The 12,751-nt window shown below is 37.5% G+C and overlaps 1 protein-coding gene across 1 annotated transcript in view; it reads left to right on the plus strand.

The window, feature by feature from the left end:
- Positions 1 to 6,133: 6,133 nt before the first annotated feature.
- Positions 6,134 to 12,751, plus strand: part of LOC125226369 — a 31,670-nt gene continuing 25,052 nt past the window's right edge. Inside the window, exon 1 of the transcript XR_007177078.1 lies at positions 6,134 to 6,259. The gene's annotated coding sequence lies outside the window, so the exon portion shown is untranslated. The remainder of the gene's footprint in view (positions 6,260 to 12,751) is intronic.

The following is a 12,751-nucleotide window of genomic DNA, read 5'->3' on the forward strand; positions in this document are numbered from 1 at the left end:
CGATAGCGGGCAGGCTTGAATATGATACTCACTATGATACTCACTATATTATGCAACACTGGTCGAACCTGCACCTCTCCCTAGCTAATTTTGAAAAATAAATTGTAATTAGGTACTAATAAAGGCAATTAACTTGGTGCTAGTATTTAGGTATAATTTAATTAACCTTGTATGGATTTTGTGGTCCAAAATAAGTGATTTTTATTTTATTTTATTTATTTAAACTATCGAAGATATTATAATTTGAATAAGCAGGGATTGATGGCTAGGGATTATAAACCACAGAATAATTTTATTACTGAACATAAAATACCCGGTTTTTACATATGAAGATAATAATAACAGGGTTATATTTTTTGCGCGAGATAAAAAATGAAAAAATAAGATACAAGCTTTTTAAAACTGTACGCAAATTTTCAACGCAGATATAAATAAAATCGGATATTTTTACCTATTGACTAACGAAATTTAAATACAAAATTCCCATAAACTTATTAATGATACACCATTAGGCCAAATATTCCCTCGGGAAGGAACAAAGCCGCCTACCCTTTCAGAAATCCTAGCCAAAACCGTACCAGCCAAATGATCCGAAAGCATCAAAGCATCTAATATTCCGTCGTCAAAAATAAGGCCCTACCACACGAGGCGTATAAGGAACGATGTAAATTGAAAATCTCTCTATTTGAAGATCAAACGGCACTTGCCTTTTGTGAATGTTGCGGGCCGAATACAAAGCGTTTCCGACCTTATCTAGTATCTTCAAAGTTAAAAATAGATAATGATATCTGAAATTCTTAGACAGCGTAATGATACCGAAGGCATTGCCGCGGATGGCGGGGGCTTAACTCGGCCGATTTGGTAAAGGTCGTTAACGGTGACATTTTCGATTTTATCCTATTTATTTAACAAGATGGTAGCTTAAATATTAAAGGCTGAAAAGAAATGCTTTCCCAGGCATATAATAATACTCCCTTGCCCCTTAATGGTTCTTGCTGCGTAAGTATTAAAGAGTATTTGTAGCAGCCACCCGATCCCATTTCGCAAAGTACATTATTTTACGTATCTACCTATTTATTTATTTTTTATGAAAAAGGCAGCAAACGAGCAGACGAGCCGCCTGATGGTAAGCAGTCTTCGCCGCCCATGGACATAAGCAACATCAGGGGAGCCAATTATGCGTTGCCGACCTTTGAGAACCCTAAATACCAGCTACTTGGGTAGACATGCATGATAAGTACCCATATTGTGACATTAGTACGGCAAATCCTGAAAGAGGTTACTTACGTAAATAACACTTTATTAACTTATCGATTTTAAAAAACATGGAAAAAATCGAGTAGGTATGAGAGTAGTCAAAATTCAATAATATTCATGTAGGTAGTTTATACATTTAGTATTCTTATTATATTCTATAATTATACCTATTTATGTATTGTGAAATGTTTTGAATTATCAAATATTGAAACGTCAAACGAATCTAACAAAGCAAAGATTACTCAAGTGCAATAATCCCACGCAAAAACCTAATTCCATCTGTAAAAGCGTTTGAATAATAAAACGATATCACTGCTATTGACACATGGTTAAACCATGTCCTGCGATCAATGTTCGCTAAAACAACATATCTGACACCTTATTTACCAATCAACATCCACTGAAGCTTGATTGAATGAACGTAAAACAAATATACGCTACACCCTACTCATGAACTATTTCAAGCACGACACTTTCAATAAGATTACATTCATTGCGCGCATGGAAAGCAGTGACATGTAGACATTGTATAGAAACCCCGCAATGGATTAGATAACTAGCGAGAAATATTTAGTTAGAAATATTATAGGTTGTTTAATACTGTAGTGATGTTTTTCCATAGTGCCGCCATTTCAGAAAGCTATTAAAGTTGCATAACTGTGCCCCGTTTGCATTGGCTAGTAATTTAAAGTTGTGGAACTGAAAATAGAGTCAGAATGTCGTTGCGTCGCGTTGATCGAATCGCGCGGTAGTTGTTAGAATTTTTTTTAGTTGGTGGACGGTAGCGGAAAAAAGAGTAACTGGGGAATTCTGATTTCACAGGTATATAGCTGTAAAATTGTGCACCGAACCAAACCGAACTATTAAACTCAATTTTTGGACCAACATTTACTATGATGATAGGTAAGATTAAAATTTGGAAGAAGGATTTCATATGTTTATTTATTTCATCGTATGGCTCTACACTGGTCGCTTACTATCAAAATATTATTAACTTAAGGACTACAATTTTATATCTAGCTTCTGCATCCAACGGGCTGCGTTCACATCAGGGCTGAGCAAGTCCAGGAAAATGGCCTGTATATTTCCTCTTTGGGCAGTCATGAATTATGTGTTCTATTGTCTGGACAGAGGCTCCGCAGTCACGTGCCATTTCATATGGTATAGAACATAATTGTTTGAATTGAAAATCAAGCAGTTGTCGGCTGGGTGATAGTAAATTCGCCTATATTTCCGAAAAATTTGAAGGTATACGAAAGGTGTGAGTAAAGATGCAAAAATTTCCAATTTCCAAAAACATCCATGGTACCAACTTAATAACAATCTTTATTCTATTCGTATTATCTATGAAACCTGTGGCTGCGAGTATACATACTTATGCCTTCCACTGAAACGATTTACGATTGTGAAATATCTATCTCAATAAATATAAATGAAGCAACGTAGAACAGATGATCCCAGCTTCACTAAAGTGTAACAATTCAAGTCACTCGTATATTGTAGCAAGTTTTAATCTCAGCCGTGTAGAGGGGCAATAAATCCACAGCGAATCCCGCCTGGCGGTTATTAGCATAAATTTACAGCGAGTGATCCGTCTGTGTGGTGTACGCTGTGTACAGGTTTTAGCAAAGTACGTTAATTAAGTCTTGACAAATATTTAAAGTTTATTTATATGACCTGAGTCTGCCACACACACGACTTGCTAAAAGTAAAAAATGCCTTAACTCTATTGGTCCAAGGATCTATAATAAAATCCCTCCGGAAATTAAGCAGGCCCCCATTTTTGCTTCATTTGTGCGACAAATGAAAACAAGACTGAGTGGAGATGCACTGTACTCTATTGAGGACTTCTTCATGTAAATAGTATAATATATACCTAAATTGTAATAATCTAAGCATATTAATTGAATAACATATTTGTACCTATTTGAAGTGTAAAATAATCATTTGGATTTATGTACTTACCTGTTGACGTATAAAATGTAAATTTTATGAATAAATCATTGAATTGAAAAAATTGAATTGAATATTGTAGGTATCTTTTACATATTAAAAAACTTACCAAGTCATCGACTACTTCGGAGGACATGTTACATCATCGTTGCTAGAGAATAGGTAATACTCATACTGTTGAGTAAATAATATACGATATATGTAAGTAGATAGATAGAATACTCTTTATTGGCACACCTCAGCAAAAGATACAGAAAAAAGATACAGTAAGGTAAGTATTGTAAGTATTTACGATCAAACTGAGCTAAAAGATAAAAAATTAGTCTACTAAGTATTGTGGTGACGGATTAAGAATTTCACCACCCTCTTTCTTCCCGTGGGATCAAACTGGGAGCTAAAAGATAAAAAACCTGTCACTGCAATGACTGTCTTTCAACCCCTACTTACTTACTTGGCTGGCTCATGGGATAAGGCGTGATTCCAAAATGTATGTATTTGGCTACTACTTACTTACTTGGCTGGCTCGATAACCCAAAATGAGTTTTGGCCTCCAACACAAGATCACGCCATTTGACTCGGTCTTGAGCGGTATCGCGCCAGCTTTCGCCGACACCGAACTCACGGAGGTCTACCTCCACTCTATCCGCCCAACAATATTGTGGGTGTCCAGGGTGCGTAGCTCACGAATGGCACTAACGTTCACGAAACCACGAAACGACACGCTAGTAGATATCACTCTATCGTGCGTATTGGCGCGACAACGATAATTGTTTGGCGTGTGCCATTCGGCTACGCCCCAGGCCCCGTAGCCGAATGGCATTTCTCCGACGCCAAACGGAAACGAAACGCCGCGCCAGTTAGTCGGGCTCTGTCGCGCCAATATGCAAGAGCGATAGAGATAGATATCTACTAGCGTTTCGTTTCGTGAGCGTTTCGTGAGCGTTTGTGCCATTCGGCTACGCACCCAGGACGGCGTCCAATCGGTCTCCCCAAGTAGGCCCTTTTGACTGCCCGATCTTAACCCATTCTTTCCAGGTGACATAGCCAATGGAGACGATGTGCTTTGGTTTCACGTATTATATTGGCTCGGCTACCAGTTTTTAAATTTTTCAAGTCTATTACTTACGAGTATATCATTAATGATGACTTTATTAAGTAATACCTATATTTTACTGGCATTCTGAATTAATTGAATGGGCATTTTCATTATTTGGGAACCCCAATTAGCGTAAATTGTTAACAAAAATTAACTCACTGTCAGTTTTGTGACGATAATTAAGCAAGATATTTCTATAAAAATATTGTTTTTGTGTTGGTTACATAAATTTTGAGCGATAACCTATACATTCAGCACGGGAAGCATGGTCGCGCGATAGACGATAAAATAGCAGGCCGTCCCTATCGCACTATTTGTAAGTGCGATAGGGACGGCCTGATATTTTATCGTCTATCGCGCGACCATGCTTCCCGTGCAGAATGTGAAAAAAGTAAATTATTAGATAGATTTTATGCTTAATTGACGTCACAAAACTGACAGCGAGTTAATTTTTGTTAACAACTTACGCTAATCGGGGGGTCCCAAATTCTGAAAATGCTCGAATTAGTCTTCACCTACACCAGATATTTAATGGCTGGTTTATTAATTCGAATAAGTAGGTACAATCTTGTAGTTGATATTATAATGAAAGAAAACTTACAAATTCATACAGAAAAATGACTTTCATTTGTAATTCTTTTGCCCCGAACCTTATTAAAAACAGCTGTTCTAACAAACGGATTTAATTAAAAGAAAATAAAGAAAGAAAAAAGAAAACCTCTCGTGCTTATAAACGGGCAAAGTGAGGTTTGGACAAAGCATGACTCTAATGAGGGTAAACGAATAAAGTTCGTACTTTAATTTTTAATTTCCTAAGCCAGTTGGCTTTGTAGATTAAAGCATTGTGAAAGATCAACCACATTGCCACAAAGATTTAACCACATCACGACAGTGGTAGGCTATGTTGTTATTAGATTCTGCATCATCATCGTCATCATTTTAGCCATTAATCGCCCACTGTGCACTGCTGAGATTCTTTATTTTTTTATAAAAGGTCTTTAAGAAAAATATTAATAGTCATGTCTGTTGACATACGGTGCAGAATTATTTTTAACAAGGTCTAAGAAAAATACAAGTATGACGATCTTATTTTCAGTATTCAGTACTAGCTTTTGCCCGTGGCTTCCATACAATCTTCCACCCCCATTTTTGGGAAGCGGGGAGTTAGAAAGAGACACAAAGTAGCCTACGTCACTCTCCATCCTTCTAACTATCTCCCACTTAAACTTACTTTCTTACTTTACTTTTAATATACGTTTGTATACACAATACATGTACCTATAACAAATCTGATATGTAATAAGTTCATTATATTCATGCTTATGCTTATGCTGCTAAAATATGGGTAGTCATTGACCATTGTATAAAGGAACCCCGTCACGAACATAAAAAAGTGACCCCTACAATTAAATTTTCTTAATTTAAATTACATATCCGTCTTTGGGGCACAGGTTAACATATGTGGTGCCATGCAAATTTCAAGTTAATCGGTTCAGTACGTTTGGAGAAAATTGGCTGCGACGGACGGACAGACAGAAGCACGAGTGATCCTATAAGGGTTCCGTGTTTTTTTGAGGTACGGAACCTTAAAAACTAAAAATTTAAATTAATAGAAAGATCAAGATAATCCTTGTTTTCGTACAATGCATGTTTTTTTTACTGAGGCTTGTCCCACGTATGCTCGTAATGGGGATCGTTACGAAAAATGGAATATTCAGATACTGGCGAAAACCAGATTGTACACAGTATTGCATGAAACCTCATAACAATAACATTTTACGGTTTTCCTGTTGGCTTTTTGTTTGCCACTACACAGTTTAATTCTAACCAATAACTACCACTGAGCGACTTTTACTGTTATAGTTTGTTTGTTAATCCTTTACTTTTGTACTAGAGGTGTCTTGTGGTCTGGGAGCCCAAGAGAGGATTTCGGGTACAACTTTAAAGTGTCAGGTAAGACATCAGTGATATCTGGGGGCCGATTTTTGAGTCTCACTGTCACTAAAATACCGGTTGAAAACGGTAAATTGCCTATTATTTTCAGCGACAATTTTCTGAATTCGAACGCCGTGAGATTCAAAAATCGGCCCCCTGGTTATATTATAGTTGCTATCCCGTGGAGTCTAGCCAAATAACTCTCGCCCTTCTATTCTGAGACCTTAGTTGGTGCGGGGTTGGTGTGAGTTAAACTTTATATACTTATAACCATTATTCTGCCTCTCTTCTAGTATAACACTTTAAATTCTCGCGTTTTGTACACATCAAGGACGATTTAATATTGGACTGACAAAGCCCATACAAAAAAGCGTACCCCTGAAATGTATGGGCCTTTTAGGCTTAAACCTAGATGGCGCTGTTTCGCAGCCTGAAAGTGGCCAAAATCATATTTTCCCCAAATATTTTTGCGTATTTTTATTTTTTATAAGAACAAATGACATATTCCTTTACTTTAAAATCAAGATCACATTTTGAAAAACAAATATAGTTATGATATAGTATTTAATAGGTGGCGCTAAAAAATCGAGGTACGATTCTGAGTATGAAGTATGTAAATCCTATATAAATAATCCTTGGTATCCATATTTAAATTTGGAAACTTTGTACACGTACTGCGATCGAAGTTTGAAAAAAAAATACCCTGAAAAGTTTAAGTTATCGCAGATTATCGCCAACATGGGGACACTGTGATTCCAATTTTGAAGCCAAGAGATCTATCTTCGGACCAGGGTACGTAGTGAGTGGCATTTCTGCGACGCGAGACGAAAACGAAACGCCGCGAAATTTAGTCTAGCTCTGTCGCGCCTACCCGCAAGAGCGATAGAGATAGATATCTACGAGCGTTTCGTTTCGTGAGAGCGTTTGTGCCATTCGTTCTACCTGTGAGTAACTTTAAATATGTATGGTAGTAAAAGTATTTTATTTTATAATGAATAAGTATACATTATGTGTTATAAACAGTGATCGGTTTTTTGGATTCACCCTCGCGGGATATCAAGTAGAAAAGTTAATATTGATACGACGAAATTATCTCTAAGGCCTATTACGTTATGTACTATTTTTAGTTTAAGTTTATAATGTTAATGTTGTTGCTTTATATTTTTGGTTGAGCAATAAAACCATTTGGCATTGTGGACATTGTACATATTTTTTTGCCTTTTCTAACAACATTAAGCCCGGATTCCCGGGGCATATCCATACTAACATAATGATTGAGGTCGTTCACCCCATGTCGAATCCAAAAAACCGATCACTGGTTATAAAATTACTTGGTAACTAATCGGTAAAAGACACAATTGTTGTAAAACTGTTACCTAATGTAGTTTCATTTGCTCTGTCTACCCCTTAATGGGACACAGGCGTGATTGTATGTATGTATGTATGTTACCTAATATTCATCAAACATTTCTTATAGTGATGATGCACGTGCAAAGCAGCTGCTTAATTCTTTTTAGTTCAGCATAAATTACATAGGAATCCAAGTGAAAACATGTCCAACATTCTAGTTCCGTACTACCTATTCTAGCTCCAGGAAGTCCACATGCCCTAATTCAGCAGTGCACGTGACGAGAATCGGGGCGAGATTGCCTTTTATTAGGTTACAGTCGCCCCGGCCGGCGCACAACTAGCAATAAAACTTGCCGACCAGGTTTTAGAAAAATGAAGTGGGGAAACAGGTTATGTAGGAGAGACTAAATTTCGTTTGTAAAAGTTGCTATAACATACATACATACATACATACATACATACATACATACAATCACGCCTGTATCCCATAAAGGTAGGCAGAACACATGAAACTACTAAAGCTTCAGTGCCACTCTTGGCAAATAAAGGGTTGAAAGAAAACGAAACTGTGACATTGCAGTGACAGGTTACATAATATGTTAGAATATATCCTAAAAATCATGAATAACATTGTTATGTAAAATTACCAGGTTTTTGAAAAATGAAGTGTGGAAACAGGTTATGTCGAAGAGACTAAATTTAGTTTGTAAAAGTTGCTAGTATATAGAATATATCCTAATTTTTTTAATAAGATTGTTATGTTGGCTATATTTTACCTAAAAGTTGCTGGGGTTAGTAGGCTATATTTTACCTAAAAGTTGCTTTTAGGTAAAATATAGCCTACTAACCCCAGGGTACGATAATATCCAAGCTAGGTATTTCTATCGCTCTTCCGTATCAGTGCGACAGAGACAGACTGCGTTTCGATCGGCGTCTAAGGTCAACGATTGTCATTTCGGCTAGGCTGGCAGTTGGTGTTATTTATCGTTACATAGACTCCTTTTTAACTTAGACTAGAAGTAATACGCATCCTATTTAAAAATTGAGCTGATTTGATCATGAAAAGTCGCTCGCAATACGTTTATCACTTTAAAACGATTGTAAAGTAATTGCAAGTCGTATGTACAGGCACAACTGAATCCTTACCATCCTTAATTGCTTATTTAGATTGTTATACTGTGATTTTAAAACAGGGATCTGTAATTATTTACTGCAGTGCTGATGGTCATGACGTCCTTTGACGTTGGCCAAACGATTCCGGGTGGGGTGGCTGATTTCTAGTCATTTCCCTTTCGACATCATTGACCTAGATGGAGAGTAATTACTTACATTACAAAATATTCTAAATGCAATACTATTCCCGACATTCAATTCTAACAGCGAGTAAAACCGTTACCATAATGTTTTCAACACAAACAAAGTTATTTATCTCGCAGCGCGACTCGAAACTTAATCTAGACTTCAAACAAACTCGGCAGGATAAACATTCCGATATTGGAAACGCGAGTGGTCCTATAAAAATATTGCGGTTATAGTTTTTTGAGGAAAATACAAAATAGGTCGTACTTCTACAGTTTCAGTCCCCTGCGGCGGCGCGATGAGCCACGAAACCTATTTATAAATAGATTGTTGATAAAATGGATGTGGTAAGTTCAAAGGTGGGAATTCATGTGATCGAATAAGATGTATTATAGAAATGTGAAATTCCTAAACCCATATTGGGCCCTAGTGGGGACTATCGGTCAAGCCCCCGTTGTGTCCAGCAGTGGGACGTCGGGCATATAAAAGCAGAAAATATTATACGAGTAAAATAACAATAATGTGGAAACGTCTATTATGTTTTCAGGATTAAAATTAAGTTCCTGAGTATTGCTTGCAAGATAAAGTCACCAAAACGTATTATTGTACGTAAATCTTACATAAGTATTTTGAGTACATAATATAACATTTATGGTACTTTATCTAGGTTATCAAATGAGGTCTATTAGACATTTTTAGACAGACCAAAAGCGTTCTGTTTAAATAACAGTTGTACAGTGCGGTAAAGAAGTGCGGTGTTTACGTGCAGTAAACATACCTACGTATGCAACCAGCATCATGATCGCGGTTTTAGATGAACTCTCAAACCATCATGCCACCGACGACGAATAATAAAAATAAAAACATTAGTATAGTCTGACCAAAAAGAGTAAAAATTAAAAAGTGGCAACATTGTAGTGTCATCCCTTTCAAATCAATATGTGTGAGAAAACGGGACGACACTACGATACCAAAGTCAAAGTCAATGTATTTATAACTGTACTAGCTTTTACCCGCGGCTTCGCCCGCGTAATAAAAGTATTTTTATTGAAACGTTTACAAAAAATAAGATTTTCATTTGGATCCGTAGGTTTCTTTGTAGGTACATCTGTCCGCGATTATTTTGATTAAGGTAAAGCGGGGCAATTCTCGACTCGGCCATTGTAACTGATCTATTTGCTGTACGGTCAGCCAAGAACCTTACACTGCTTTTTGGCTGACTGTACCTTACACATATTACTATTGTTTTAAAAGAAATTCTTGCAATGATTGTAGAATGTAGGTATGTATTTTACCTATATAAATATTTATACTGGGGAAACTTCATACAACCCACATAGCCAGTATCTCGACGCTATGGTCGGTAGGGTAAAAGTACTTCCTTGCATTATCGCTTACAATTTTTTCCATTTTGCTTATACTTATTGCAAACGTAAACATATAAAAGGCAAGCAAACAACGATCTTCTTACAGCACATTGAATATAATAGTTATCACGGATGAAGGATACTCGCCGATGCCTACTTACTAATCCCTTCCCACTGAGCCACCTACATTTTACACTGCCTAGATATCGATTGCCGACCGATTATTCCGACCCCAATCCCTATTCTTATCCCCGTCCCTATCTCTATCCTTGTCCTCGTCCCCGTCCCCGTCCCTTCCCTGTCCCCGTCCCTCCCCTATCCCTATCCCCGTCCCCGTCCCCTATCCCTATCCCTATCCCTATCCCTATCCCTATCCCTATCCCTATCCCTATCCCTATCCCTATCCCTATCCCTATCCCTATCCCTATCCCTATCCCTATCCCTATCCCTATTCCTATCCCTATCCCTATCCCTATCCCTATCCCTATCCCTATCCCTATCCCTATCCCTATCCCTATCCCTATCCCTATCCCTATCCCTATCCCTATCACTATCCCTATCCCTATCCCCGTCCCTCCCCTATCCCTATCCCCGTCCCTCCCCTATCCCTATCCCCGTCCCCTATTCCTATCCCTATCCCTATTTCTATCCCTATCCCTATCTATCCCTATCCCTATCCCTGTCCCTGTCCCTGTCCCTGTCCCTGTCCCTGTCCCTGTCCCTGTCCCTGTCCCTGTCCCTGTCCCTGTCCCTGTCCCTGTCCCTGTCCCTGTCCCTGTCCCTGTCCCTGTCCCTGTCCCTGTCCCTGTCCCTGTCCCTGTCCCTGTCCCTGTCCCTGTCCCTGTCCCTATACCTATCCCTAACCCTAACCCTATCCCGTTCCTGTCCCTGTCCCTGTCCCTGTCCTTGTCCCTGTCAAATTATCGGGCTAGGAGGTGAACTTTGAAAAATCCTTTCTTAGTGCTCCTCTTATGGCTATTTTGGATATTTTAACCCTATTGCACTACAACAGGGGAGAAAATTTATTTTCCACCTCATTAGATTTTAAAATCGTTGTATTTATCGTAATCAGCGACCCGATAAACCATAAAAACGATACCCATATTGTGTTTTTGACTTTACCCCCTTTGCACCCCTTTAGGGGTCAAATTTTCAAAAAACCTGAAACATGTATTTAGTCATATGTCTTTAGGAATCCTCCTGTGAAGTTTCGTATAAAATAGTCAAACTAATCTTGTTTCCCCATACAAACTTTGAACCCCCCATTTGAGTCCCTTAGGAGGCGAATTTTGAAAAATCCTTTCTTAGTGCTCCTCTACACTATATAAGGAACCTACGTGCCAAATTTGACATCTCTAGGACCAGCGGTTTCGGCTGTGCGTTGATATGTCAGTCAGTCAGTCAATATCTTCTTTTATATATATTTTTGATATTTAAACCCCATTGCACCACAACAGGGGAGAAGGTATTTCACTTCCGCCTCGTTATATTTTAAAAACGTTGTATTTATCGTGATCAGCGACCCGATAAACCATAAAAACGATACCCATATTGATTTTTTGACTTTATCACCCCCTTTTCACCCTTTTAGGGGTTAAATTTTAAAAAAACCTGACACACGTATTCAGTCATATGTCTTAAGGAATCTTCCTGTGAAGTTTCGAATAAAATAGTCAAACTAATCTTGTTTCCCCATACAAACTTTGAACCCCCATTTGACCCCCTTAGGAGGTGAATTTTGGAAAATCCTTTCTTAGTGCTCCTCTACACTACATAAGGAACCTACGTGCCAAATTTGAAATCTCTAGGACCAGCGGTTTCGGCTGTGCGTTGATATGTCAGTCAGTCAGTCAGTCAGTCAGTCAGTCAGTCAGTCAGTCAGTCAGCTTCTTCTTTTATATATTTAGATTTTATTTCTAATTGTAATATTGTTGTTATTTTAATTTTAATTTAATTATAATAACTTATTTTTGACATGTAAATGAGATGTACATTTATCAATAAATATATCTGAATCTGAATCTGAATAGTTTATTGCAAGAACATAGTGAGATTACATAAGATGATAACATTGAAAAGCAGTTCTTATGTTCTACCAAGCAAGGCATGCAATATTTAACAATTATTTACAAGTATGTACAATATAATGTCAATATAATTTGTTACACAATAATTCACTACAAATAAACACAGGGATTGAGTCAATTTATTACATTTTATAAATTACACAGCTAAGATGTCAAATATAGGCATAGATAAATTACTTAATTTCAGGATTTACAATAAATTGAGATCTTGGCAACTTAAATATTCTTTTACCGAGTAAAAACATTTGTCTAGTAGCCATTCCGTAAGTGATTTCTTAAAGCGATCTGTAGGACATTCTAAGATCGATTTAGGCAGCAGGTTATAAATTTGAATTGCCATACAGAACGAGTTATTTTTGTGAAGCTTTACTCTAGAATACGGTAGGAATAGTTTATCTTTATTTCTG

The sequence above is a fragment of the Leguminivora glycinivorella genome, chromosome 5 (assembly GCF_023078275.1).
Source record: "Leguminivora glycinivorella isolate SPB_JAAS2020 chromosome 5, LegGlyc_1.1, whole genome shotgun sequence".
Classification (NCBI taxonomy): domain Eukaryota; kingdom Metazoa; phylum Arthropoda; class Insecta; order Lepidoptera; family Tortricidae; genus Leguminivora; species Leguminivora glycinivorella.